Source organism: Bubalus bubalis, chromosome 11, assembly GCF_019923935.1.
Source record: "Bubalus bubalis isolate 160015118507 breed Murrah chromosome 11, NDDB_SH_1, whole genome shotgun sequence".
NCBI classification, from domain to species: Eukaryota; Metazoa; Chordata; class Mammalia; order Artiodactyla; family Bovidae; genus Bubalus; species Bubalus bubalis.
Window position 1 is genome coordinate 49,150,750 of NC_059167.1, and position 27,614 is coordinate 49,178,363.

Here is a 27,614-nt window from a genome sequence, read left to right on the forward strand (position 1 = left end):
ACTCTTTGCAACCCCATGAATCGCAGCACGCCAGGCCTCCCTGTCCATCACCAACTCCCCGAGTTCACTGAGACTCACATCCATCGAGTCAGTGATGCCATCCAGCCATCTCATCCTCTGTCGTCCCCTTCTCTCCTGCCCCCAATCCCTCCCAGCATCAGAGTCTTTTCCAATGAGTCAACTCTTCGCATGAGGTGGCCAAAGTACTGGAGTTTCAGCTTTAGCATCAGTCCTTCCAAAGAAATCCCAGGGCTGATCTCCTTCAGAATATGGACTGGTTGGATCCCCTTGCAGTCCAAGGGACTCTCAAGAGTCTTCTCCAACACCACACTTCAAAAGCATCAATTCTTCGGCGCTCAACCTTCTTCACAGTCCAACTCTCACATCCATACATGACCACAGGAAAAACCATAGCCACGACTATATGAACCTTTATTGGCAAAGTAATGTCTCTGCTTTTGAATATGCTATCTAGGTCATATCAGTAAACAAAGGATGTTGAGCTACCAAGCCATCAGTCCCTGCAGCCACCCCGAACCCCCACCCAGTGGTGCACCCTGAGGGGATTCAGGATTAAGAAAAACAGGATACTGGCTCGAGTAGTTAAGGTGCATGCTGTTGTTCAGTCGCTAAGTTGTGTCTGATCCTTTGTGACCCCATGGATTGCCACACTCCAGGCTTCCCTGTCCTTCACTAACTCCTGGAGTTTGCTCAAATTCATGTCCATTGAGTTGGTGATTCCATCCAACCATCTCATTCTCTGTCACCCCCTTTTCTTCTTGCTCTCAATCTTTCCCAGTATCAGGGTGTTTTCCAATGAGTTGGCTCTTCCCATCAACAGGTGGCCAAAGTATTAGAGCTTCAGTTTTAGTTTCATTTCCTTTAGGATTGATTGGTTTGATCTCTTTGCAGTCCAAGGGACTCTTAAGAGTCTTCTCCAGCACCACAGTTCAAAAGCGTCAGTTTTTCAATGCTCAGACTTCTTTATGGTCCAATTCTGAAGGCAGAGGGAGGGCAGTGGTGGGGAGCCTACACACGTCACCTGGTTAGGGTGCATATCTAAAGAATAATTTCAGTAAATCCAGAATCTTGCATGTTCCCATACATAGAAAAGTACTAAACTCATTAACTTGAGATGTCTAGTTTTTCTTCAATTAGCAGCAATCTTTTGATGTTAGACAACCTGGGTTTTTTGTTTTGTTTTTGGCCAGAATTCCTATATATCCTGGCTCCTCCCTTACTGGTTGCAAACAGTCCCTCAAAGCTGTTGAGAGGCTATATCCTTGGCTTAAGTTCTTAGTAAGTCTGCTGAATAAAACATATTTCTTAACTTTTAGGTTGTGGTTTTTTTTTTTTTTTTTTCAGTGAACATAGTAAAAATGTATGTACCTATCCTTTTGCTTTATTTACAAATATAAAAATATTTTTCTTAATGTAAATATATTGTTATTCAGATACCCAATCATGTCTGACTTTTTGTGACCCCTATGGTCTGCAGCATACTGGCCTTCCTGTCCCTCACCATCTCCTGGAGTTTGCCCAAATTCATGTCCATTTCACTAGTGATGCCATCCAGCCATCTCAAGCTCTAATGCCCTCTTCTTCTGCCCTCAATCTTTCCCACCATCAGGGACTTTTCCAGTGAGTCAGCTGTTCACATCAGATACATCAGATGACCAAAATACTGAATCTTCAGCTTTTTGGAATGCTGAAGGAATATTCATTCCTTCCAGTGAATATTCAGGGTTGATTTTGATTGACTGATTGGATCTCTTTGCTGTCCAATGGACTCTCAGGAGTCTTCTCCAGCACTACAGTTTGAAGGCATCAATTCTTTGGCACTCAGCCTTCTTTACAGTCCAGCTCTCCCAACCATATGTGACCACTGATTAGACCATAGCCTTGACTACATGGACCTTTGTTGACAGAGTGATGTCTCTGCTTCTCAACACAGTCTAGGTTTGTCATAGCTTTCCTGCCAAAAAGCAATCGTCTTCTGATTTCATGGCTGCAGTCATCATCCTCAGTGATCTTAGAGCCCAAGAAGAGGTAATCTGTCACTGCTTCCACCTTTTTCCCTCCTATTTGCCATGAAGTAATGGGGCTGGATGCCATGATCTTAGTATTTTTAATGTTTAATTTTAAGCCTGCTTTTTCACTCTCCTCCTTCACCCTCATCTAGAGGCTCTTTAGTTCCTCTTTGCTTTCTGCCATTAGAGTGGTATCATCTGCCTATCTGATGTTGATATTTCTCCTGCCTGTCTTGATTCCAGCTTGTAACTCATCCAGCCCAGCATTTTAGATGATGTGTTCAGAATATACCTGACTGGCCTAGTGGTTTTCCCTGCTTTCCTTAGTTTGAGCCTGAATTTTGCTATGAGAAGCTGATGATCTGAGCCACAGTCAGCTCCAAGTCTTGTTTTGGCTGACTGTATACAGCTTCTCCATCTTCAGCTACAAAGAATGCAATCAATGTGTAAAATTGTCTCTCATGTTGTTGAAAAAGGGTGTTTGCTATGACCAGTGCATTCTCTTGGCAGAATTCAGTTAGCCTTTGCCCTGCTTCATTTTGTATTCCAAGGCCAAACTTGCCTGTTATTCCAGGTATCTTTTGCTTTTATTTTCCAATCTGCAATGATGAATAGAACATCTTTTTCTGGTGTTAGTTCTAGGACGTCTTGCAGGTCTTCATAGAACTGATCAGCTTATTTGGCATCAATGATAGGGGCATAGACTTGAATTACTATGAATGGCTTGCCTTGAAAAGGAACTGAGATCATTCTGTCATTTTTGAGGTTGCACCCAAGTGCTACATTTCAAACTCTTTTGAGTTTGAAACTTTATTGATTATGAGGGCTACTCCATTTTCTGTATGGGATTCTTGCCCACAGTAGTAGATAGATATAATGGTCATCTGAATTAAATTTGCCCATTCCCAGCCATTTTAGCTCACTGATTCCTAAGATGTCAATGTTTATTCCTGCTTGAACATGTCCAATTTATCTTGATTCATGGACCTAACATTGCAGGTTCCTTTGCAATACTGTTCTTTGTAGCATCAGATTTTACTTTCATCAGCAGACACATCCACAATTGTGTGTTGATTCTGCTTTGGTCCAACCACTTGATTCTTTCTGGGGCTATTAGTAGTCGTTCTCCGCTTTTCCCCAGTAGCATATCGGACACCTTTCAACCTGAGGGGACTTATCTTTCAGTGTTGTATCTTTTTGTCTTTTTATATACAGTTCATGAGGTTCTTACGGCAAGTATACTGGGGTGGTTTGCCATTGCCTCCTCCAGTGGATCATGTTTTGTCAGCATTCTCTACTATGACCTGTCTGTCTTGGGTGGCCCTACACAGCATGGCTCATAACTTTATTGAGCTACACAAGCCCCTCCACCACAATGAGGCAGTGATCTGTGAAGGGGGTAACTCTATTAACATGTAGCAAACTTCTCAGGAATGTTAAACATGTGTACCGAAAAGCAGAAAATGTGCTATAAGAATTGAGAGATAATTTAGAGGCATTTCTCTTCTATGATCTTTACTAATAACTTTAGCTGGCCTTGCAGGAAGTACCTGTGGCGTTAGGGAAATGAAGTTTGTTATTTATTGTTAAACCCTCACATTGTGTAACTCTTGAAAAATACACATATTCTTATGCAGGAATAATCTTACTAGAAGGGGTAACCCCCTTTTATCTTCTGAATATTCTGCTGCTGCTAAGTCACTTCAGTCATGTCCGACTCTGTGCGACCCCATAACGGCCTCCCACCAGGCTCCCCCGTCCCTGGGATTCTCCAGGCAAGAACACTGGAGTGGGTTGCCATTGCCTTCTCCAATGCATGAAAGTGAAAGTGAAGTCTCTCAGTCGTGTCTGACCCTCAGCGACCCCATGGACTGCAGCCTTCCAGGCTCCTCCGTCCATGGGATCCTTCAGGCAAGAGTACTGGAGTGGGGTGCCATTGTACCCAAAGGCAAAGATGGGGTTGTGATTATGATAGATGTAATTTCTGTGCATAAGGGATAAATTATGTGAGCCAAGTTAAATAATGCATAATTTGGCTGCAATAAAAGTAACATTATGCCTACTTTGACCATTTTCAAGTAGACTTACAAGAAAAGGAAACATTGTCCACAAGAAGATATAAAAGAACTAACTCCGTCAGGATATTTTTAATTTTAGAGAACCAGTGTCCTGAAGAAAGTTATATGAAGAGAGATGTAACAGAATCATTGGAGCTAGGAATGATTTCCACATTTGTCAGTCACTGGCTGAATCATTTAAATTCTCAACCCAGATTTTATGCCTAAGAGTGAACATTAATTAGAAAAACAAATGTTACTACAAAGCCACATGAATAACTAATGCCTAGCATAGATCTGATAAAGTAATTTCAGCCAAAGATTTGTGTTGGGGTATCAGTCAGTGAATTAAGCCAGAAATCAAAGCAAAGTTGTCCCTTTATAGCTTCAGAAAGACTAAATGACTTCAATTCTTTTGAGTTTAGAGGTACTCCAGGAATTCTTTTTTAAATGGTTATTAAGAAAGTTATTGTGTGTGTGATAGAAAACTTGCATTGAACAGGCTGAATGACCTCTGAGTTATTTGCATATTACCTTCAGCATTACAAAAGTGCTGGTGTTCCTGAATATTAGAGGTCCTAAAACAACAGACCTTTAAAGATATTTGTGTCACAGAATGGGAAAAAGAAAAATAGAACCCTTTTAAGGCAAATGAAAAGCAAATTCCCCAAAAGATATTAGTATATGGGTTTAAGTCCTCAGATGGGAGCTTCCCTGGTGGCTTAGATGGTAAAGTGTCTGCCTACAATGCGGGAGACCTGGGTTCAATCCCTGGGTTGGGAAGATCTCCTGGAGAAGGAAATGGCAACCCACTCCAGTATACTTGCCTGGAGAATCCCATGGACGGAGGAGCCTGATAGGCTACAGTCCATGGGGTCGCAAAGAGTCGGACGCAACTGAGTGACTCCACTTTCACTTTAAGTCCTCAGATAGTCAAAATAACTAAAAAGCAGAAGAAAACTGTGATATCTCTATAATGAAGTAATTTTGTAATATTTTTGCATGTTGAAAATAAGGACGGCCTTTGACCTAGGAATTTGTGGCAATTGGTATGGCTGACTGCATACAGGCAGTCCTCATGCCTATTATATTTTATACCTCTGCTCCTCCTTCTAAGAACTATAGGTTGGGAAATTTGATCTATCCACAGACGATGAGATGATATGGATTCATGCTAATAAGATTCACAGGGTACTTTCTTATCTATTAGATTATCAGTTGCTTTTCATTTATAATATAAGGCATTTCTGACCTAAGTTGAGAGACTAGCTACTCCATTAAATGCTGATGTTCTCTCATTCTAAGCTACTTCTCTCAACTCATAAAAAAATATTTATTATTAACCTTTCTCATTAATATAAGTGCAAAAAATGCTAAACAAAATGTGAGAAAGAGAAAGCAACAATGTGTGTTTTTAATCTTCCAGACCAAAAATATTTTATTCCAAGAAAGAAATCAAGATTCAACATTCGGAAGCTTTTCCTGTGCTACATTATATAAATAAGTCATATAAAAAATCACAGTCATCTCAACAGATGCCAAAAGGGCATTTAATAAAACTCAAACCATTCATATTCTCTAAAATAATAAAAGAAGCAGAAGATATTAAGAAGAGGTGGTAAGAATACACAGAAGAACTGTACAAAAAAGATCTTCACAACCCAGATAATCACAACGGTGTGATCACTCACACTCACCGGGAGCCAGCCATCCTGGAATCTGAAGTCAAGTGGGCCTTAGGAAGCATCACTACAAACAAAGCTAGTGGAGGTGATAGAATTCCAGTTGAGCTGTTTCAAATCCTGAAAGATGATGCTGTGAAAGTGCTGCACTCAATATGCCAGCAAATCTGGAAAACTCAGCAGTGGCCGCAAAACTGGAAAAGGTCAGTTTTCATTCCAGTCCCAAGGAAAGGAAATGCCAAAGAGTGCTCAAACTACCACACAATTGCACTCATCTCACACGCTAGTAAAGTAATGCTCAAAATTATCCAAGCCAGGCTTCAGCAATATGTGAACCGTGAACTTCCTGATGTTCAAGCTGGTTTTAGAAAAGGCAGAGGAACCAGAGATCAAATTGCCAATATCTGCTGGATCATCAAAAAAGCAAGAGAGTTTCAGAAAAACATCTATTTCTGCTTTATTGACTATGCCAAAGCCTTTGACTGTGTGGACCACAATAAGCTGTGGAAAATTCTGAAAGAGATGGGAATACCAGACCACCTGACTTGCCTCTTGAGAAGTATGTATGCAGGTCAGGAAGCAACAGTTAGAACTGGACATGGAACAACAGACTGGTTTCAAATAGGAAAAGGAGTATGTCAAGGCTGTATATTGTCACCCTTCTTATTTAACTTCTATGCAGAATACATCATGAGAAACTCTGGGCTGGAGGAAGCACAAGCTGGAATCAAGATTGCCGGGAGAAATATCAGTATTCTCAGATATGCAGATGATACCACCCTTATGGCAGAAAGTGAAGAAGAACTAAAGAGCCTCTTAATGAAAGTGAAAGAGGAGAGTGAAAAAGTTGGCTTAAAGCTCCACATTCAGAAAACGAAGATCATGGCATCTGGTCCCATCACTTCATGGCAAATAGAAAGAGAAACAGTGGAAACGGTGTCAAACTTTATTTTTCTGGGCTCCAAAATCACTGCAGATGGTGACTGAAGCCATGAAATTAAAAGATGCTTACTCCTTGGAAGAAAAGTTATGACCAACCTAGGTAGCATATTCAAAAGCAGAGACATTACTTTATCAACAAAAGGTCCATCTAGTCAAGGCTATGGATTTTCCAGTGGTCATGTATGGATGTGAAAGTTGGAATGTGAAGAAAGCTGAGCACAAAAGAATTGATACTTTTGAACTGTGGTGTTGGAGAAGACTCTTGAGAGTCCCTTGGACTGCAAGGAGATCTAACCAGTCCATCCTAAAGGAGATCAGTCCTGGGTGTACATTGGAAGGACTGATGTTGAAGGTGAAACTCCAATACTTTGGCGTTTCGAGGGTGAAACTCCAATAATTTGGCAATACCTGATGCGAAGAGCTGACTCATTTGAAAAGACCCTGATGCTGGAAAGATTGAGGGCAGGAGGAGAAGGGGATAACAGAGGATGAGGTGGTTGGATGGCATCACTGACTCAATGGACATGGGTTTGGGTCGACTCCCGGAGTTGGTGATGGACAGGGAGGCCTGGTGTGCTGCGGTTTATGGGGTCACAAAGAGTCGGACACGACTGAGCAACTGAACTAAACTGAGATAGTCACTTTCTTAATAAGGTAGAGAGTATGTATTTCAAACCACCAGTAGATACCAGATTTTAAGTGAAAACAGAAAAGGCATATTTATTAAAAGTGGGCATAATATTATGGTATTACCACTTAATATTGATTTGGAAGTTCTGGTTAGTGTGATAAAGATGAACCAGAAATAGGTAAACTCTCATTATTTGCAAATTATATTATTTTACATCAAGAAACTTCATTTGAATTTCCAAAACCATTAGAATTAATATGATTTTATTAAAGCAGTCGATATAAGAAAAATGTATGTTGGAAAGTGGGAGAAATCACAAGCTGATACCTGAAGGGTGGTTAAGAGTTACCAAGGTGAAGTGGGACAAAAAGGAACTGAATTCCTAGGTAAGACCCAGGGGCAAGAGGAGGCATCTGCTGGCTGAGGGAGTCAAGGAAGTTTACTGTTCATTTGCGTAGGAGTTGGTGCGATTCCAGACAAAACTTCAATGGAATGTTCTGGAACTTCACAAGTTGTTTTAGAGTCCTTTCTGGATAAGGAATGGGCCACTATTATGACTAGTGAAGGGAAGAAACAAGTTTGAGAACTGAATGTGTAATATGAACCAATTTGTGTAAAAATTGGTAATGGGGAACTAGATATTATATATGTTTTTATAAATAGATACACGGACAATTTCTGGAAGAATGCACACACACAAAAAAATGTAAACAGTGACTGTCAAAGAGCAGAACTGAGAGTTTGAAAGGAACATGAAGGAAGGGAGCTTTTTTATTTGCTTTTACTCTTCAATATTATTTGCATTTTTCTATGACTGGGTTGTAAATTTTTTATAGCACTGTTTTGAAACAGAGACAATTAGCAAATAATCCCCAATGAAAATATTTCTAGAAGGAAAACAACAAAATATGTTTGAAAACCATCTGTTAAGTTTGATCCTACTAAAATTAAAGAATATTATAATATAACTTGCAGTTATAAACATGCCTAAATACTGGGCTAAGAAGAAATAATCAATGGCACAAGATAGCTCAGAAATAAACTTGAATATAAAGTGAAAGCAATAAAGGACATAGCATTAATCAACAGAAAAAGGAGTAATTCAGTGAATTATTTTGGAGCAATTGTTTAGCAATTTGGAAAAAAATCATAGATTTTTACCTCTTAAAAAAACATGAAAATAAATTCCAGATGGTTTGAGTCAAATTTATATAAGCAATTTAAAACAAGAACAGAAGTGAATATTTATCAAACTTTTGGAAGGAGATAGCTGAAAAGCAATAGAAAAAATTAGGGAATTATTTAACTATGTGAACATCTAAAACAGTATGTTTCTGGCATAAAAAACTCAAAATGGTTAAACGTTTAAATGTAAGACCTGAAACCATAAAACTCCTTGAAGAAAACACAGGGGGAAATCTCCATGATACTGGTCTTGGGAATGATTTTTTTGTTGTTGTTATGACACTGAAAGCATAGGCAACAAAATCATAAGTGAATGGAAATATATCAAACTAAAAAGCCTCAGTGTAGCAAAATAAATAATCAACAAGATGAAAAGGCAGCTTGCAGAATGGTAGAAATTATTTTCAAACCATATATTCAAGATATATAAGGAACCCACATATAAATAGCAAAAAGTCGAAAAATCTGATTTTTAAATGGCAAAGTACTTCAAAAGACATAGAAACAGACAGTAGGTACACGAAAAGGTGTTTAACATCAGTAATCGTCAGGAAAATGAAAATCAGAACCATAATTGGATATCACCTCACCCCTGCTAGAATGGCTTTTATCAAAAAGGCAAGAAATAATAAGTGGTGGAAAGGATGTAGAGAAAAGGGAACTCTTGTGCACTGTTGGTGAAAATGTAAATTGGTACAGCCATTATGAAAAACAGTGTGGCAATTCATAAAAAGTTAAAGCTAGCACTACTATATGTTTTAGACATCTGACTTCTAGATGTACATCCAAAAGAAATGAAATCACTGTCTCAGAGATATCTTCACTCCCATGTTCACTTATTTACAATACCCAAGATACGGAAACAACCTAAGTATCCATTGATGGTTGAATGGAGAAACAAAATGTGGCATATATGTATTATTTGGCAGTAAGAAAGTAGGAAATAGTGCCATTTTCAACAACAAGAATGAAACTTTAAGGTATTATGCTAAGTGAAATGTCAGAAAGACAAATACAGTATGATCTCATTTACACATGCAGCTGAACTCATAGAAACGGAGAGTAGATTGTTAGCTAAACCAGGGATTGAGGGATGGGGGAAATGGGGAGATGTTAGTCAAAGGGTACAAACATTTAGTTATAAGATGAATATATCCTGGATTTACAATATACAGCGTGGTGACTATAGTTCAAAATATTGCATTGTATTCTTCAAAGTTGTTAAGAGGGTTGTTGTTTAGTTGCTAAGTCCTGTCTGACTCTTTTGCGACCCCATGGACTGTAGCCCACCAGGCTCCTCCGTCCATGGGATTTTCCAGGCAAGAGTACTGGAGTGGAGTGCCATTTACCATGTGACGAGGGTACAAACACACAAAAAATGGCAACTGTGAGGTGATGGATGTGTTCATTTTTTTTTTTTTAAGTTAATAATAGTAGAAACTGAGTGATCAGAGAGGAAGTTGAAGAGATTTATGGGACATCTCTACTTTCCACTCAATTTTCCTATAAACTTAAAATGACTTTAAAAATGTAAGATTTATTAATTAAAATAATTGTCTATATAATTTTAACCATGTTAGGTTTGTTGAGACTTGCTTTATAGTTATGTGTTAGTTGCTCAGTCGTGTCTGACTCTTTCGACTCCATGGTCTGTCCATGGAATTCCCTAGACTAGAATACTGGAATGGGTTGCCATTCCCTTCTCCAGGGGATCTTCCTGACCCAGGGATCAAACCCGGGTCTCCTGCATTGCAGGCAGATTCTTTGCTGTCTGAGCTACAGTATAGCCTAATTTTAAAGTAATATTTTGTGTGTGTTTGGAAAAAATGTGTACGTTTTACATTAATCCTTTATTTAGGTCAGTTTTCTTAATTTGGGGGCTTCCCTGGTGGCTCAGATGGTAAAGAATCTGTCTGGGTTTAGTCCCTGGGTTGTGAAGATCCCCTGGAGAAGGGAATGGCTACCCACTCCAGTATTCTTGCCTGGGAAACCCCATGGACAAACAAGCCTGGCAGGTTACAGTCCATGGGGTTGTGAAGAGTTGAACACCTTCACTTTCCTTAATTTTATTCATGTCTTCTATATATCAATACTTATTTTGTGTGTGCCTATTTGGCAAATATTTGTTTAAAAATTTTGAGACTATACTATTTAGGATTATACAAATTTAAAGCATTTATATTGTCCTGGCCAGTTGCACCTTTTTCATTCTGAAATGATCTATTTGTCTCTTGTAATGTTTTTTGTATTGGCATTTTATTTGTTTGATATTAACATAGCAAAAAGCTAAACAGTTTTTTAAAAAACTATAGTTGATTTAGAATGCTGTACTAATTTCTGATGTACAGCAAAGTGACTCAGTTATATACATATATACATTCTTTTTCAATATTCTTTTCCATTGTAGTTTATCCCAGATATAGTTTCCTGTGTTATACAGTAGGACCCTGTTGTTTATCCATCCTAATGTAATAGTGTGCATCTACTAACCAAACTCCCAGTCCATCCCTCTCTCTCCTCCTACACTAGCTTTTTTAGGAAGGAGTTTAGTATTTGCATGGCATACCTTTTTCTGTGCTTTTCTTTGAATTTTATTGTTTTAAACCTGTTTCTTGTAAATATCATATAGTTATATCATGTTATTTTACCTAGCCTGAATCTCTTTTCTAGAGCATTAAGTCTGTGTCACACAATTCTTGACATACTTGGGTTTAAAATCTGTCATTTTACCTGTGATTTCTACTTGTCTCACACTTTCCATTTCTTTTTCTCTTCTTTCTTGCCTTCTTTTTGACTTCTTAAGAATTTGAAATGTATACATTAGGTTTCTCTTCTCCTACTGGTGACTTTAGAAATTTGAAAATATATGCCTAACTTATCAAAATGAACCAATTCCTTTAGTCTTTTCCAGCACAATATCTAATTTTTGAGAGCATACTAAGTTCATTTCCCATCTCCATGGAATATTGTAGAATTTTAAAATTCTGTGTTGTGATTTTTTTAAATTTCAGAAGACTTTATTGTCTTGTGAAATGACTTTTATTAAGTCATTGTTCACATTTAGATTTACCTATTATGTCCACCTTTTTTGTTCTTTATTCCTTATTGCATGTCAGACCTTCCATTTGAGATTTTTTTCTTTTTGCCTGAAGTACATCTTTTAGAATTTGCCTTCAGAATGAAAGCGGCTTCCCTGGTGGCTCAGACTGTAAAGCATCTGCCTGCGGTAGCATCTGCCTGCAATGCAGGACACCTGGGTTTGATCCCTGGTTTGGGAAGATACCATGGAGAAGGAAATGGCAACCCACTCCAGTACTCTTGCCTGGAAAATTCCATGGACCGAGGAGCCTGGTAGGCTGCAGTCCATGGGGTCGCCAAGAGTCGGACACGACTGAGCGACTTCCCTTTCACTTTTCACTTTCATGATTGGAGAAGGAAATGGCAACCCACTCCAGTATTCTTACCCGGAGAATCCCAGGGACAGAGGAGCCTGTGGGCTGCCGTCTGTCGGGTCGCACAGAGTCAGACACGACTGATGCAACATAGCAAGCAGCTGCAGCAGGAGCCTGGTAGCCTCCAGTCCATGGGGTCACAAAGAGTCGGACACGACTGTGCGACTTCACTTTCACTTTAGAATGTACCTTTGTCTTGGTACATAGAATCCAAGGTTGGCAATTATTTCCTTTAAGAACATTTAAAGATATTCTACTGTCTTCTGGCCTTCATTTTTCCTATTGAAAAGGAAGTCAACAGCTGACCTTTAAGGTGATCTTTTATATCTGGCTTCCTTTTTCTTTGGTGTTCTGCATTTTCACCATGATGCACCTAGATTGTGATTCCTTTTTATTTACCTTATTCTATTTGACTCTGTGGATTGTTGTCATTCATGAGTTCCAGAAAATTCTTAGCCATGATTATGAGTTTTACAAATATTTCCTCTGTCCACCCTCTCTTTCCTTCCTCCTAGAATTCTGACAAATGTATGTTAGACCTTGTCACTCCATCCCCATGCTTTTTAATGTTTGTTTCAAATTTTTCTATGTTTTTCTCTTATATGCTGCATTCTAGATAATTTCTTCTAACTTATTTTTTTATTCATTTATTCTTTCTTCAGCTGTCTAGAACCAACTGGCTGATAAGGACATCCATTACATTCTTTATTGTGATCAGTATGTATTTTTTCTTTCTAGAAATTTCTGATTGGTCATTTGAGGTCTATTTTGTCCTGCTGCTGCTGCTAAGTTGCTTCAGTTGTGTCCGACTCTGTGCGACCCCATAGATGGCAGCCTACCAGGCTCCGCTGTCCCTGGGATTCTCCAGGCAAGAACACTGGAGTGGGTTGCCATTTCCTTCTCCAATGTAGGAAAGTGAAAAGTGAAAGTGAAGTCGCTCAGTCGTGTCCGACTCTTCGCAACCCCATGGACTGCAGCCCACCAGGCTCCTCTGTCCATGGGATTTTCCAGGCAAGAGTACTGGAGTGGGGTGCCATTATAGATAAAATTTCAAACATATTTTTCTTTCTTTAAACACAGTAGGAATAGAGGGGTTTCAAGTTTATATCTGAATACTTTGTATTCTATTTATTATGTATTTCTACATCTATGTATTATGTATTTTCTGCTGGTTTTCATTAATTTTTTTCTCCTTGGCCACATCACATAAATATCCTGAGGTTTTGCCCATAATTTTTTTAAATTGCAAAACTAATATATGTTCATTGTAAAGAATTTATTTGGATATCTAATTTTGTGTGATGGCAGATCGTAGCTTGTGGGATCTTAGTTCTCTGACCATGGATCAAACCAGAGCCCTTGGCAGTGAAAATACAGAGTCTAAACCACTGGACCACCAGGGAAGTCCCTGGTTTTCATTAATTGTTTCTTTGCCTTTTTCTATGCTTTTTTTTTTTTTTAAACTGTGTATGACTCTTTTTGCAAATTACTGATGGGGTTTCTTTGGGACCTATAATTAAGGTGGGTTTCCCTGGTGGCTCAGTGGTAAAAAATGGGCCTGCCAACGCCTGCCAATGCAGGAGATGCGGCTTGGATCCCTGGGTCAGGAAGATCCACTGGGGAAGAAAATGGCACTCATTCCAGGACTCTTGCCTGGAGAATCCCATGGACAGAGGACCCTGGTGGGCTACAGTCCATGAGGTCACAAAATAGTTGGACATGACACTGACTAAACAACAATAGTTAAGGTACTTGTAAAATTTTCCTATTGCTGCTATAACAAATAACCACAAATTTAATCACTTAAAAATCACACATTTTATTCTCTAATAGCTCTGAATTCTAAAATCAAGGTGTCAGGAGGGCTGTGTTCCTGCTCAGGACTCTGGAAGAATCTGTTTCCCTGTCTCTTAGCTTCCGAGGCTGCCTGTAGTCATTGACTTCTACTTCTTTCTTTGCACAGTTCAAACTCTGCTTCTGTCACCACATCTCCTACTTCTGACTCTGATCCTCTTGCATCTTTTGTATTAGAACCCATATGATTATACTGGGTTTACCTGGACAATCCAGGCTAAGCTCCTATCTCAAGATTCTTACTTAATCACATCTGCAATGTCCCTTTTACCAAGACAAGTATTAACATATTTACTGGCACCATGAATTAGAACATGTACACATTTTGTTCTGGGGAACAGGGAGAGACATGATTCTACTCACCACAGTACCTTCTCCCGGGAGTATTTGTGTTTGCTTCTGCCAGGGTCCCATTCAGGACCATCTCTCAAAATAAGTTTATGGCTTGAGGTTTTCTTAACCATTATGTGATTTAAATCTAGGCTGCTCATGCATGGGAGGATACACTGCATAGTTCCAAATTCTTAGGGGTTTTAATCCTTTCTTTTTTTCTTCTTCCTCCTCTCTCCATCCCTCTTTTCTTCTCCCCCTCCTCAGTTTAATTTGGGTAAGTTTTCTATTCATCTCCCCATCCCTTCCACTTGGGCTTCCCTGGTGGCTCAGTGGTAAAGAACTTTCCTGCCAATGCAGGAGAAGCAGGTTCAGTTCCTGGGTGGGGAGGATACTCTGGAGAAGGAAATGGCAACCCACTCCAATATTCTTGCCTGGAAAATCCCATGGACAGAGGAGGCTGGCAGGCTACAGTCCATGAGGTCTCAAAGAGTCAGACATGACTTAGTGACTAAATATCAACAACCCTTCCACTTAGGATTTGACATCTGTCCTCACCACCCTGCAAGTTTTCCAAGTCAAATCAAAATTTCCAGGAATGCCAACACCCTCAGGCCAAAAGTTGCTTTGTTTTTGGGCCTTCTCTCTCTGCATTTCAGCTTTCTCTTGGATTTTGTCCCAGTGGTTCCTTATGATCTCACCAGTTTCTTAGTGCTCCTAATTGAAACATATAGATTCAGCATTTGGGGGGTATTTTCAGTTAAAACATTAGTTAAAATACTTAACTGCCATTGCACAAAATTAGATCCCCAAACAAATTCTTTATAATGAACACATATTAGTTTTGCAATTTAAAAAAATTATGGGCAAAATCTCAGGATATTTAAAGAGCAAGATAAGTCACAGTTAGCGGTGATCATAACCAAAAGAATGAATATGGTGATAGTTATTTCTTTTGAGTTCAGACAAAAATGAAATCACCATAGTTTGACAAGTTTAATAGCAGAAGTGATTTAAAGTACAAGTTAGACCAATGGATTTTGATGTAATTGGATAAAAATTATTTCATTAATCTTCATGGCTTCACCTTTCTTTAGCTTATGATCAAATCTATGTGGCAGTGAGATATAAATCTATTGGGTTTTCATCTCTATATTTCCCTTCTCCTTACTTCTCATTCAAGCATGTTGTTCGGTGATCATTGCCTTAAAGAAGGTATGCAGCAGAAGGGAAAGCAGAAATTGACCACAAGTCTCCCTGGATTTTGCATTCCAAAAGTGTAAGCCCTTGAAAGACTTAAAGGGGAAGTTAAAAGGAAGCAGGGATAAAATTCCTAGGCATAAATGGCATGTCTCAGAATAAACATGAAAGAACAAAGATCGACATCAGACTAAACAGATATTCTCTTGGAGAGCAGGAATGAGAAGGCAATCTGTAAAGTCCAGAGCTTAGATACTGGCATTCTACTGTCAGCTAGTACCATCAAGGAGAAAGCAGAGAAAGAGCGCAGCCAGAGAGAAGTGGCTCTTGCGGCATCTAGACAGATGAAACGTAGGTAGTCTAAAAAAGATCCCCAGGCACTACATTGGCACAAAAGCAGCAGAGATCTTCTAGAATTGGAAGGTTTGTGGAAACGGAACAATGAACTTCCAATGGTGACTGTGTAAATTCCCCTCCATGCGCTGGTACTATGTAAGACCTTGAAATTATAGTACAACCCAGGGAAAAGGGCATCCTTAAAACAAAAGCTGAGATCAGCTTTCCTATCAGCTCACAGGAATGGAGTCAGAAAGTGAATCAGGATCAGAAAGTAAAGATGTAAAAAAGAAAGTAAGTGGCATATCTTATACAAGTTTGTGACTGACATTCAAATGACCTCATCTTTATCTCTAATGCTGACATTTTCCTCAAGTTCCTTCCAAGTTCTTACTGGAAATTTCTAGTTATGTATTCCACTGTCACCTCAAATTTGGCTTACATATTACCATACTACTAATATTCCCACTGTGGCAGAGCCAGCTGGGACAATTACCTCTGTATTCTTCTTCCTGCAATCAGGGGAGAAACAGGGAAAAGCAATATGGGCAGAGTGTCCCTTATTATTATTTAATGTCAGAGTGTTTAGCCCAGGTCAAGGAGGATTTTATGTTCTTTTAAGGTAAGGCCTGCTAAGTCACTTCAGTCGTGTCCGCCTCTGTGCGACCCCATAGACAGCAGCCCACCAGGCTCCCCTATCCCTGGGATTCTCCAGGCAAGAACACTGGAGTGGGCTGCCATTTCCTTCTCCAATGTATGAAAGTGAAAAGTGAAAGTGAAGTCGCTCAGTCGTGTCCGACTCTTTACGACCCCATAGACAGTAGCCCACCAGGCTCCCCCGTCCCTGAGATTCTCCAGGCAAGAACTCAAAGTTATGCCAATAGGAGAAATGGAAATATTTTGTATAGAGAGATGTGTTTAAAAAATTAATCTTTAAGATTGATGGATGTTTGATTATTATGATTACTGAGAAGAATCACAGTCACCAGTAGAGTGGCAACTTCTTTTCCCAACTTTCCATGGGAGAAAAGTGTCAGGGGCAGTGAAGTTTGATCTGAGATCAAACCTTACTTGCATGCTAAAAGTCAACCTGAAAGTTTCAGGGATGCTTCAGAGGATGCAAGACTCCTGGGTCAGAGACAAAGGACGTTTTACTCATGTATGCACAGTGGACAGCATGAGCTTTCTCTTTTTGTGGTTACCATCCCCCGCGCCCACCCCGCCAAGTACCATGAAAGTGATGCAAGTAGATTTTTGTACATGCAGTAGATATGCAGTGGATCCCAAGAAAGGGTTAGGAGTTGATGAGTTCTGTGGGGACAGGTGACAGACTCCAAGGAAATGGAGAGGCAAACACTGCAGAATGTGCAGAGGGAAATAGAGCAGGTTAAAGATAGGGACATTTTCAAAGTGAGGGGGTTGGAGTTTCTAACTACCATTTGAAGGTCCAAACAGTGAAGCCTTACATGGAAAACAGAGCAGATTTCAAAACCCAGGAACCCAGTGCCTCATTTCTACTGCCACCAACCACTCAACCCTCATCTCAGTAAAATATCTGTATTCTTCCATTTGATTTGGAGAAGGTCAGTACTGCAGGCTGGATCCTCCAGGATACAGACGCTGAGTCAGAGTTTAGAGTGCAAGATGTTTATTACAGAATACCTTTGGGATTAATACCTGTTGTTTAGTCAATCAGTTGTGTCATTCTCTTGGCAACCCCATGGACTTTAACTCACCAGGCTTCTCTGTCCATGAAATCTCCCAGGCAATAATACTGGAGTGGGTTACCATTTCCTTCTCCAGGGGATTTTCCCGACCCATGTCTCCTGCTTGGTAGGCAGATTCTTTACTACTGAGCCACCAGGAAAGTCCTTAATACCTGAAGAGGGGTAAAAAAGCAGCAGGTAGATGCAGAGAGAAAATCCAAACAGTAATGCATTCCTGATGACACTTTTGCCAATGCCACAGAGAGCTCTGGAGCTAATTGTCTGAGTTGCCTTATATTGGGTGGAAATGATGGGGCCTTACCTGTAGTGTCAGTCAGTCATTGGATGTGTGCCATTGAGAAGGGTTGTAACCTAGGTGAGGGACTTTTCTGCAACTGAGACAATCCTGGAAAGAGCTAAGAGCTGGGTCCAAAAAACTCAGTGACTGGACAGCAAAGTCCTTCTCTAAAAAGGGGTCTGGGCATCACAGTGTCCATCACTATATACCTTCTGAATGGCTCAAATCTGCTTCTTAAAATAGAACCCCAATGAAGCTCCTCTAGGATCCTGATGGGTCGCTCCTACTGGAGAAAACAATTTAGAAGAGGAGTGTGAGATGAACTGCAGCCCCCAAAATTACAACTTGTCTCAGTCCAGATGCTTGTCATCCTCAGCTGCCATCTCTGCTCTTTTTGGACATGACTACCAAGTGAGAAAAGGGGATTGTTCTTTAGGATGCTATATTCATCTTAAAACAATACTCAGTAGTCTCTTAAATATTGGGACAGTTCCCTTTTCCCAGTACATATATATCTGAGTAAATGACTATAGGTCCTAGTGGAAAAGATTTTTTTTACCATGTACATCTGCCCTGCTGTTGCTGAGCTATTCCTTCTGAGGAGCTGGTATCCTCTGGGTCTAAAAAACTGGTTCAATTTTGAAAAGTGGGAAGAAAAATTATGAATTTTTATTGAGACAACTGTCCTCTGTCTCCTAAATAGTTATCCTTGATGTCTTCTGATGGCACAAATTGAATAGTACATTTAGTTTTGTCCATCTTTTTTGTTCCTAGGGATGCTATATTATACTAACTATCTCCATAATTCTCCATGGGTCAGTTCCTTTTAGTTCCTGCTTGAAGTTGCTAGTTATTAAGATAATTGCATCAATCTGGCTTCTGATCATTGAGTACTACCACCTGGCCTCTGTCTTTCTAGGGGCCTTATGTCTCTATTGCTATGAGTTAGCCTGGTCTTCTAAGAGTGCACGTGCGTAGGCATGCTCAGTCGCCTACGACTCTCTGTGGCGCCATGGGCTATATTTAGCCCGGCAGGCTCCTCTGTCCATGGAATTTCCGAGGCAAGAATACTGGAGTAGGTTGCTATTTCTTTCTCCAGGGGATTTTCCTAACCAAGGGATCAAGCCCATGTCTCTCCTGTGTCTTCCGCATTGGCAGTCACATTCTTTACCACTGAGCCACCTGGGAAGCGCTCATCTAAGAGTGCCTGCATAAAGAAGAGAACCAACAGTGAATTTTTCAAGTGATGCTTTTCTTCTGCCACCAGCACATCCCAGTGGTCTTGGTAAATTGTCTATCCTTCAGGTCTTCCCCTTGAATGTTATTAGAGGTTTCTTTGGTTTGTTCTTTGTTTGATATGGTCTACCTACTCTAGCATGCTTATTCCCTTTTGACTTTCATTCCCATTTTCCATCTGCCACAAGGATTCTGGCATTTTGATATCCTTTTTTTGGTCCATCATTTTTCTGCTTATATGTGCTGTCCATTTAGTTCATACTCTCTTTTGGGATCTTTCCTATGGTTGTTAAATCCTGTGTCTCAGGATTTAATAAATAACCCCATTTACCATCTTTTGTTCTAGTGTCTTGACCAAGTCCCCAGAATACAGTCCCAGGCATGTTTCCCCAGCTCTTTCCAGCACATGCTGGCTGGATCCTGCATTTTCTTTCTGTCCTTATTAGTCCCAATACATCCCCAGCTGAGTTTTGCTCTTAACCCCATCAGAATCATCCTCTACCTACCTACCTTACAGATTCTTAGAGGAGCACACATTGTTTAGTAGGAGAGAGGAATCTACATTTTCTTAAAGCAAGAGAGTTATGATAACTCTGAATAGGGAAGGTTGGGCTCTTTATGAAAGCTGATAGCTTTCAGGAAATCTGAGAATTCCATATTTTCAAGGGTATCAACCCAAACTTCCTCATTTTAAGTGTTAAGGTCCAGTTCTTTCTCAAATAGTGTCTTGATCAGTCTTGTTTGAAAGGTGAACTTTTTTGGAAAGTACCTACTCTTAAGTTCTGGGCCTTGTCCTAAGTTTTCTCTGCCCCCCTGCTGCAGGAAATGGAAGCCACTTTATATGCTGCTATGGGGCCCCCTGGTTTTCCACTTGTCAATTGAGTATTAATTGCTCTCAGCGTCTTGTTATATTTTTCTACAGCATCAATCCTCTTTTGCATTAGGTACAGAATTCCATTGCCCTTGTACTTACTAACATATCTATATTTCTCCAATGTCTAATACATCAGACCAGCTAGGTTATTTCTTTCCACTGATATGCCTTCCCAGTTCATTACGAGGGGAAATTTGACCCATTGCATAGCTCCCTGCTGCCAAGGCTGTGCTTTGTTTACTATCAGTGATGGCTTCCTCTTTATGGCAGGTAGTGAATGAACTAACTGTAAACCCCTATCTTATCTGTGTTTTTAGGCCACTCCTGGCACTAATTATTGCATGTTGGGCTTTCTGGGAAGCACACTGAATTGGAGTTTAGGCTGCAGGTTGTTTATTAGGGAGTGCCATTGTGATAGATACCTGTGGAAGGGAGGGAGGAGCTCTGGAGCTAAAATAGCCCATCAGAGTTTTCCATATTGGGCCTAGAGGGCAAGGCCTTTATACTCCCCTATTAATAAGTCATGGCTGTGAGCTTCCCTGGAAGGGGCATGACCATGGGCTAGGCACTATCTGTACCTGAGGCTGATCCCACGAGTGCTGATAGCTGAAGACTGCCTGCTGACAGCACTCTCAGCAGCTGGAGTTACAAACTCTTTCCGTGAGTGAGAATCTAGATAGCATATCCTGACCTTCACCATGGGTGAGGCCGTATCTGAAGAATTCTGGTGGAAGTCTCCTCCTTCGTAGTATCATAGTATCAGCTCCATTGTCATTGTGTGTTATTGGGTACAAGGCTTAACCACTCACTAACTCTATTCTTTGAGAGCTCTTTGACTTTGATTAACTGATATGAGATCCCACATAATATCTCCTTAGACCAAAGGACCCACTTTATGGCAAAGGAGATGAGACAACTTGTAGTTGAATATAGAATCCACTGGTTCTACCATATATAGCACAAACCAGGAGCTGTCAGCCTGATAATGTGGTGGAATGGCTTTTTGAACCTTTTGTTAAGGTGCTAGCTGGGAGATGACTCCCAGGTGAGAAAGGGTTACTGTTCTTTAGAATATTGTATATATCTTAAAGTGATGATTATTGTATAGAGCTATGTCACAAGTTGTTAGAATGCATATGTTCAGGAACTAAGGAACAGAAATAGTAGTATATTCCTGCTCAGCCATCCAAAAGACCCACTTGGAGAACTTCTCTTCCTATCTTTGCATCTTTAGAATCTGCAGGTTGGGAATTCTAAATTTCCAGCAGGGTGGGTCCTTCCACCAAGGAATATTGTTGTTTAGTCACTGAGCCATGTCCAACTCTTTTGTGACCCCATGGACTGTAGCCCACCAGTCTCCTCTGTCCATGGGATTTCTCAGATAAGAATACTGGAGTGGACTCCCGTTTCCTTCTCTAGAGGATTTTCCCAACCCAGGGATCGAACCCATGTCTCCTGAATTGGCAGGCAGGTTCTTTTCCACTGAGTCACCAGGGGAGCCCACCAAAGAGCATAGTGTACCTCTAAACCTAAAGCTACAGCTGCTTCCTGGTCACTTTGTGATCCTTGTCCTTCTTCAGCAGTTGGTAGGCAAAGAAAATAATTAGCACAGTGGAAAGGGGTAATGTCTTTCATCATTACAAAGAGGTAGAACTTGATATCTAAAGGAGCAGGGAGAAATGGGTTTGCTTTTCAGGTGATCTGCCATGGCATCTCCGGAGAAGGCAATGGCACCCCACTTCAGTACTCTTGCCTGGAAAATCCCATGGACGGAGGAGCCTGGTAGGCTGCAGTCCATGGGGTCGCTAAGAGTCGGACACGACTGAGCGACTTCACTTTCACTTTTCACTTTCATGCATTGGAGAAGGAAATGGCAACCCACTGAAGTATTCTTGCTTGGAGAATCCCAGGGATGGAGGAGCCTGGTAGGCTGCCGTCTATGGGGTCGCACAGAGTTGGACACAACTGAAGCAACTTAGCAGCAGCCATGGCATCTCTTACTATTTTCCTGCCTGGTTTAACTGTAAATAGATGAAAATAGCAACTATAGGCTGAGAATGACCTTAGCCCTGTTCACATGGAGGGTCTGTGTTACTACACCAGGCAAATCTATAGCAATGGAAACCTTTGCCAATGCAGAGGGAAATCTAGAATGAGTGGTAAAGTGGGGAGATTATGAGTATCTGACCTTGTGATCCAGTGCAGCAGCAGAGGGCTGTAGCCTCTCATTGACCTTCCTTTTGTAACTTTCCCCAGAGATTATGAGCACCAGAATGTAGGAGAAGCTGTGACTGGATGGTGTGAACTCACCGTGACAGCAGACTGAACCTGAGCAGTACCCGGTGTGGATGACATTCATTGCTATTGACAACCCATGCATTTGTGCTTTTCCAGGTTAGTGCATCTAGCCTTGAGCTGCTGCCAGTGTGGTTGATACTGCTCACAGCTGCACCCAACCCTGGAGAACTGCCTTGGGCCACTAGTTGCAGCCTTATCCAGTAACTCGTGGGAAGGAATCCCTCCCCTGCGGTGGCCCCAAACCAGTGACTGACTGCTTTGGAGATACAAAGCCTCTTCTCAAGGTGGGTCAGGTCTCAGGTGCAGTCAGTGCTGTGTGCCTAGTCTGTGTCTATGTGCAGTACTTTAGCTGAAACCATTTCTTTATATATGTATATATTTTGTATATATCTTTATTTTTTGTATATAAATATTTATATACATATTTGGGGGTGGCCCAAAATCACTGCAGATGGTGACTGCAGTCATGAAATTAAAAAACACTTGATGCTTGGAAGAAAAGCTATGACTAATCTAGCCAGCATATTAAAAAGTAGAGACATTACTTTGCCAACAAAGGTCCGTCTAGACAAAGCTATGGTTTTTCCAGTAGTCGTGTGGATATGAGAGTTGGACTATAAAGAAAGCTAAGCACCAAAGAATTGATGCTTTTGAACTGTGGTGTTGGAGAAGACTCTTGAGAGTCCCTTGGACTGCAAGGAGATCCAGCCAGTCCATCCTAAAGGAAATCAGTACTGACTATTCATTGGAAGGACTGATGCTGAAGCTGAAGCTCCAGTACTTTGGCCACCTGATGCAAAGAGCTGACTCATTGAAAAAGACCTTGATGCTGGGAAAGATTAAAGGCAGGAGGAGAAGAGGATGACAGAGTATGAGATAGTTGGATGGCATCAATGACTCGATGAGCGAGCTCTGGGAGTTGGTAATGGATAGAGAAGTCTGGTGTGCTGCAGTCCATGGGGTCTCAAAGAGTCGGGCACAACTGAGCAACTGAACTGATATATATATATATATATATATTTTTTTTTTTTTTTTTTGGTTCTTTGGATCTTAGTTGTAGGGTGTGGAATCTTCAGTCTTTGCTGCGGCAAGTGAGATCTTTAGTTGCAGCATGCAAACTCTTAGTTGTAGCATATGGGATCTAGTTCTTGGACTTGGGATAGAACCTGGGCTCCCTGCATTGGGAGCTTGGGGTCTTAGCCACTGGACCACCAGGGAAGTCCCCTGAAAGTATTTCTTTGCTTAGCATCTTCCCTTTTACTACCATGCCCCCCTCACATCCTGATGGCTTTCTGCTGAGAACACTTCTTCAGTAAATCACATACATAAGAGTCCTTGCTCTGCTTCTAGGGATCCCAACTAACACGGTCTCCTCTTCTCTATCTCCAGAAAGAAAATTCCTGGGGAAGAATTCTTAATGGTCTGGTATGCTTTGGTATGCATTAGAGAATTAACCTTACCTGAAGAGAGGTCAGAGGCTTCCTGGGTGGTGCTAGTGGTAAAGAACCTGCCTGCCAATGCAGGAGATGTAAGAGATGGGGGTTTGATCCCTGGGTCAGGAAGATCCCCTGGAAGAGGGCATGGTAAGCCACTCCAGTATTCTTGCCTGGAGAATCCCCATGGACAGAGGAGCCGGGTGGGCTACAGTCACCATAGGGTGACAAAGAATTAGACATGACTGAAGTGACTTAGCATGCACACACACAAAGAGAGATCTGGCCTTTCCCCTCAACCACAGGGAGGTGACCTTGGAATGTCCTGCCTGACAGAAGTGTTTTTGTCTGAGGGTTTTGGCCCACAAGTTAGCAATCTAAAAATGTGATTTTTGTTGGGAGCTTTGGGCTGCTTGATACCAGTTTTGTCTCCAGAAGGGACTGGAGATTAAAGATAACAGCCCAACCTCTTGAAACGGCTGAGGAATAAAGGTCAGCCACATACACAGTATATGATGGAGCCCCAAAGAAAACTCTAAATACCAAAGATTGGGGTAAGCATCCATGGCTAGCCGTGCATATTGTCGCACACCATAGCCATAAAGAGTTAACACCGTCCATGGCTCTTTGTGAAGAGGACAACCAGAAGCTCTGTATTTGGACCCATCCTGGACTCTGCCCTGTGCATGTGTCTCTTCCCTTGGCTGATTTTAATCCCTGTATTAATCTGTAACTGTGGGTATAGTAGCTTTCGGAGCATCCCGAGCCCTTCCGGTGAATTATCAAAACTGAGGGTGGTTAGGGGAATTCCTCACATTTGCAGCTGGTATCCTAAGTGGCAGCTGTCTTGTATGGACACTGTTCCTCCTAAGTGTTCAGTTCGCTAAACTCTCATACCTGGCTTGAATCTCATCTCCACCTCTGGAACCATCATCACTAGGGCTAAGTGAATGCCACCCAGCAGTACATTTGATTGGAGTTGGGAGGGAGGGCAATTGGCAGAGTGGACAAAGAGATATTTAGTTTCAGCAGCATTTTCTGGGACATGGCATCTGTCCTGCCCAGACCGAAGTTGGCTTTTCTATTCAGATTATTGCTGATGCTGCTTCCTCTACTTTCGTCTTTTTCCTGCATCAGGGACAGACACTCCCCCTCCTTTCAGATGCCCAATGTATGCTTTTATTGACACATCTAATACTATTTTGCTTGAAAATCAGTGATGTCTTAGTATTGAATCTTTGTTTATCTGATGCAAAGATATAACTCCTATACTATTTTTATCTCTGAAATTGAGTTTCTAAAGTGTTTGTTACATTGAAATTTCTGTGTAGAGGTAGTATGGCATCCATAGGATTGTGTTTATAATTTTTAAAGATCTGTGGTAATTTTCTTATAAATTTTTATTATCCTAGTTCATAATATCACTTCATCCTTAGTTTCCCCTGTTACAGGTGTTAGTTGATGTTGGGAGCTGGGAGAAGCCTTCATGACTATTTCCCAAAGATATGAAGGAAATTTAATTTGGAATTTGAATACCAGCAGATTTTAAACACAAGTTCTCTTTCACTTAGGATTTAGTTTAGGAACTGGGGTAATTTTCTGTAGACCAATTGAGAGATTAAAAAAGTGGACACTAAGAAACTAAGACACAGATTGAGAAGAGTTGATATTATCGAAAGATTTCAATTCTGAATGAGAAAAGACTGGTTAGCATTAGAACATCACAATAGCAAAGACTTGTATTTTATTTTCATTTTCCTATACATATATTAAAGTAAGCTTAACTATATATACATAAGTGAATTTTTTGCTTAACTGATAATAAATCTATATATTTTATTCCATAATATAAGCCTGTTTTTTTCCTCCACTGCTTTACTGACAACAGACCCAGTTCAGCACCTTATTAGCTAAGTGTCTTGGGACTCTTTACTGTACGTCTTTGAGTTTTAGTTTCCTGTCTGTAAAACAGCAGTAAGTCTAAGTATCCTGTCAGCTCTTGGGAGCATTACAGATAATTTATGAAAAGCATTAGACCAGTAGAGGTGCTCAGTAAATGTAGTTATTACTATTAGCTCTCATAACATTTTGAGTTTAAAAAATAATCTCACCAAGTATTCTTAAGGAGACACCACTCTGGCATCCTAATTGGATGTACCAGTTAATCAGAACGCTTTTTTGAATGTATCCAAGTACACACCATTCCTTTCGGGTTTCCATCCTCTCTGTATCATGGGTTACTTCTTGAGGATTGAGCTTTTATAGGCTTCTGCCTCCCCTGGCCCCACTCTTTTGAAGGCACCGATACTCTCAACCTGCTGTTCAGCTCCACCAGGTTCCTGACCATCTTGCAGCCATTGCTTTTATCTTTGTTTCTAACAGGTAATTTTAAAAATCAGATTCAAACCAGAGTTGTTGGAATACGGGATTAGTCCTATTGCCTTAAGCCTGGATTTTGTGTGCCTGGGAAGAGCCCTGGCTTCTCATATGCCCTAGAGCCCAGGCTCTGCTTATTTCTCTGTGTTCTTCCAGGCCATTTGACTGGATTTCTGCTTCTATTAACTATTCAGATCTCGAGTTCCCCTTTGGAACAGGAGCACTAAACCAAATCCATGTGAATGAGACCCTATGAGCCTACCCTTGAGGTGTGAATCCTGTCCTCCGTAAACCAAGGCTTTGTTAGTTTTCTCATCCCAAGACCCCAAACCACCACCTCTTCTGAGTTCATTATTTTCTCATTTCTATACCCTTGCCCTCTGAAATGGACCAACTCTCACTGCCAGTGTGAGTCAGTGAGGAATTTTCTATTTGAACACTAGCTTGCAGCCCCATGACCCAACCTATACCTAGATCTGTTCCTCCTACTGCCTCCTGGATTCATGCCCCAGTGTACCTCAGGGTCAAACTCATATAAGCGTCAGGATTGATAAATGCACTCAGGTATTATATCTTTTAAAAATTCACATAAATTACATTCTATATAGAGCTTTGTAGAGCTGCCTGCTATCTACTGTATTACATGTGTTCTTTTAAAATCTTCCAATTATCTAATTTTGTGACAGTCATTCTAGTTTGTTACTGAGTTGCAAATTCCATTTTGTTTTAGAGCCCTAGGAAAATTGCACAAGTTGTTTTAATTAGTATCAATTTGGTTGTCAGATTTTCAAGATGAAGCCTTTGTGTTTCAGGATTATTTAAAGCTAGGGCATTGAAATAATTGGGATTTTTCAAGAATCACTCTTTATGACCCAATTTTAAAGTTATTTTAAATGGTAACATTAAAAAGAATTATTAACAAATCTCTATCTCTTTGGTCTACAGTATCTCAAAGTTATATAAAAAAACTAATTGCTAGCCAAAAATATCAGTTTTCACTGTGTAGAATACAACATCAACTCACTTTTCTGCATTGAGAGAAGCAGAGGTTGAGTAATCCAAAAAGAATTTATATTTGTCTTTTGGATGCTTTTGTTCTTAAATTTGAATATGAGTGAGTCTGATGTCTAGGGAATTCATGTCAAAATAATGAAGCTGCGTTATAAAGATCTCAAATAGGGAAGTTGATGTGTTCAATTTTTTTTTTTTTCAGTTGCTTTCCCAGGTTAAAAGAAGCAAGTTAAGCTGAACTATATTCCTCATTGGAAGATTAGAATATTGAACACAGATGTTAAATCATGGGTCTGGGAAGAATTCTGTAGCAGATTAGAAGCTGCTGAAGTAGGGATTTTTAGATCCCTATTGGGTTACAAATTTAGATCCCTATCGGGAAACAACAACGAAAAAGGAAGATGGATTATGCCATAGAAAGAAAAATTAGAGAAAATATGCAGAAATTCTGTGAATAGAACAGGGATGATGTCTTGCCCAGTATTCTGTTGGCTTAGAATATACATACCAAATTCTGCATGTTGCACATCAAGGAAGTAGAGGTAAATTGGAGAAGAAAGTGAAATAATGAACTAATGAAATAAAAACTTTGAAGATTGGGGCATTTCTTATGTCCTGCTGCTGCTGCTAAGTCGCTTCAGTCATGTCCGACTCTGTGCGACCCCATAGATGGCAACCCACTA

The 27,614-nt window shown here is 40.4% G+C and overlaps 1 long non-coding RNA gene across 1 annotated transcript in view; it reads left to right on the plus strand.

The window, feature by feature from the left end:
• The window catches only part of LOC123328056, a 65,009-nt gene extending 37,682 nt beyond the window's left edge, over window positions 1–27,327 (plus strand). The window contains exons 3-4 of the long non-coding RNA XR_006542788.2: window positions 22,208–22,395; window positions 27,134–27,327. This is a non-coding gene — a long non-coding RNA (uncharacterized LOC123328056). The remainder of the gene's footprint in view (window positions 1–22,207; window positions 22,396–27,133) is intronic.
• The last annotated feature ends 287 nt before the right edge of the window (window positions 27,328–27,614 follow it).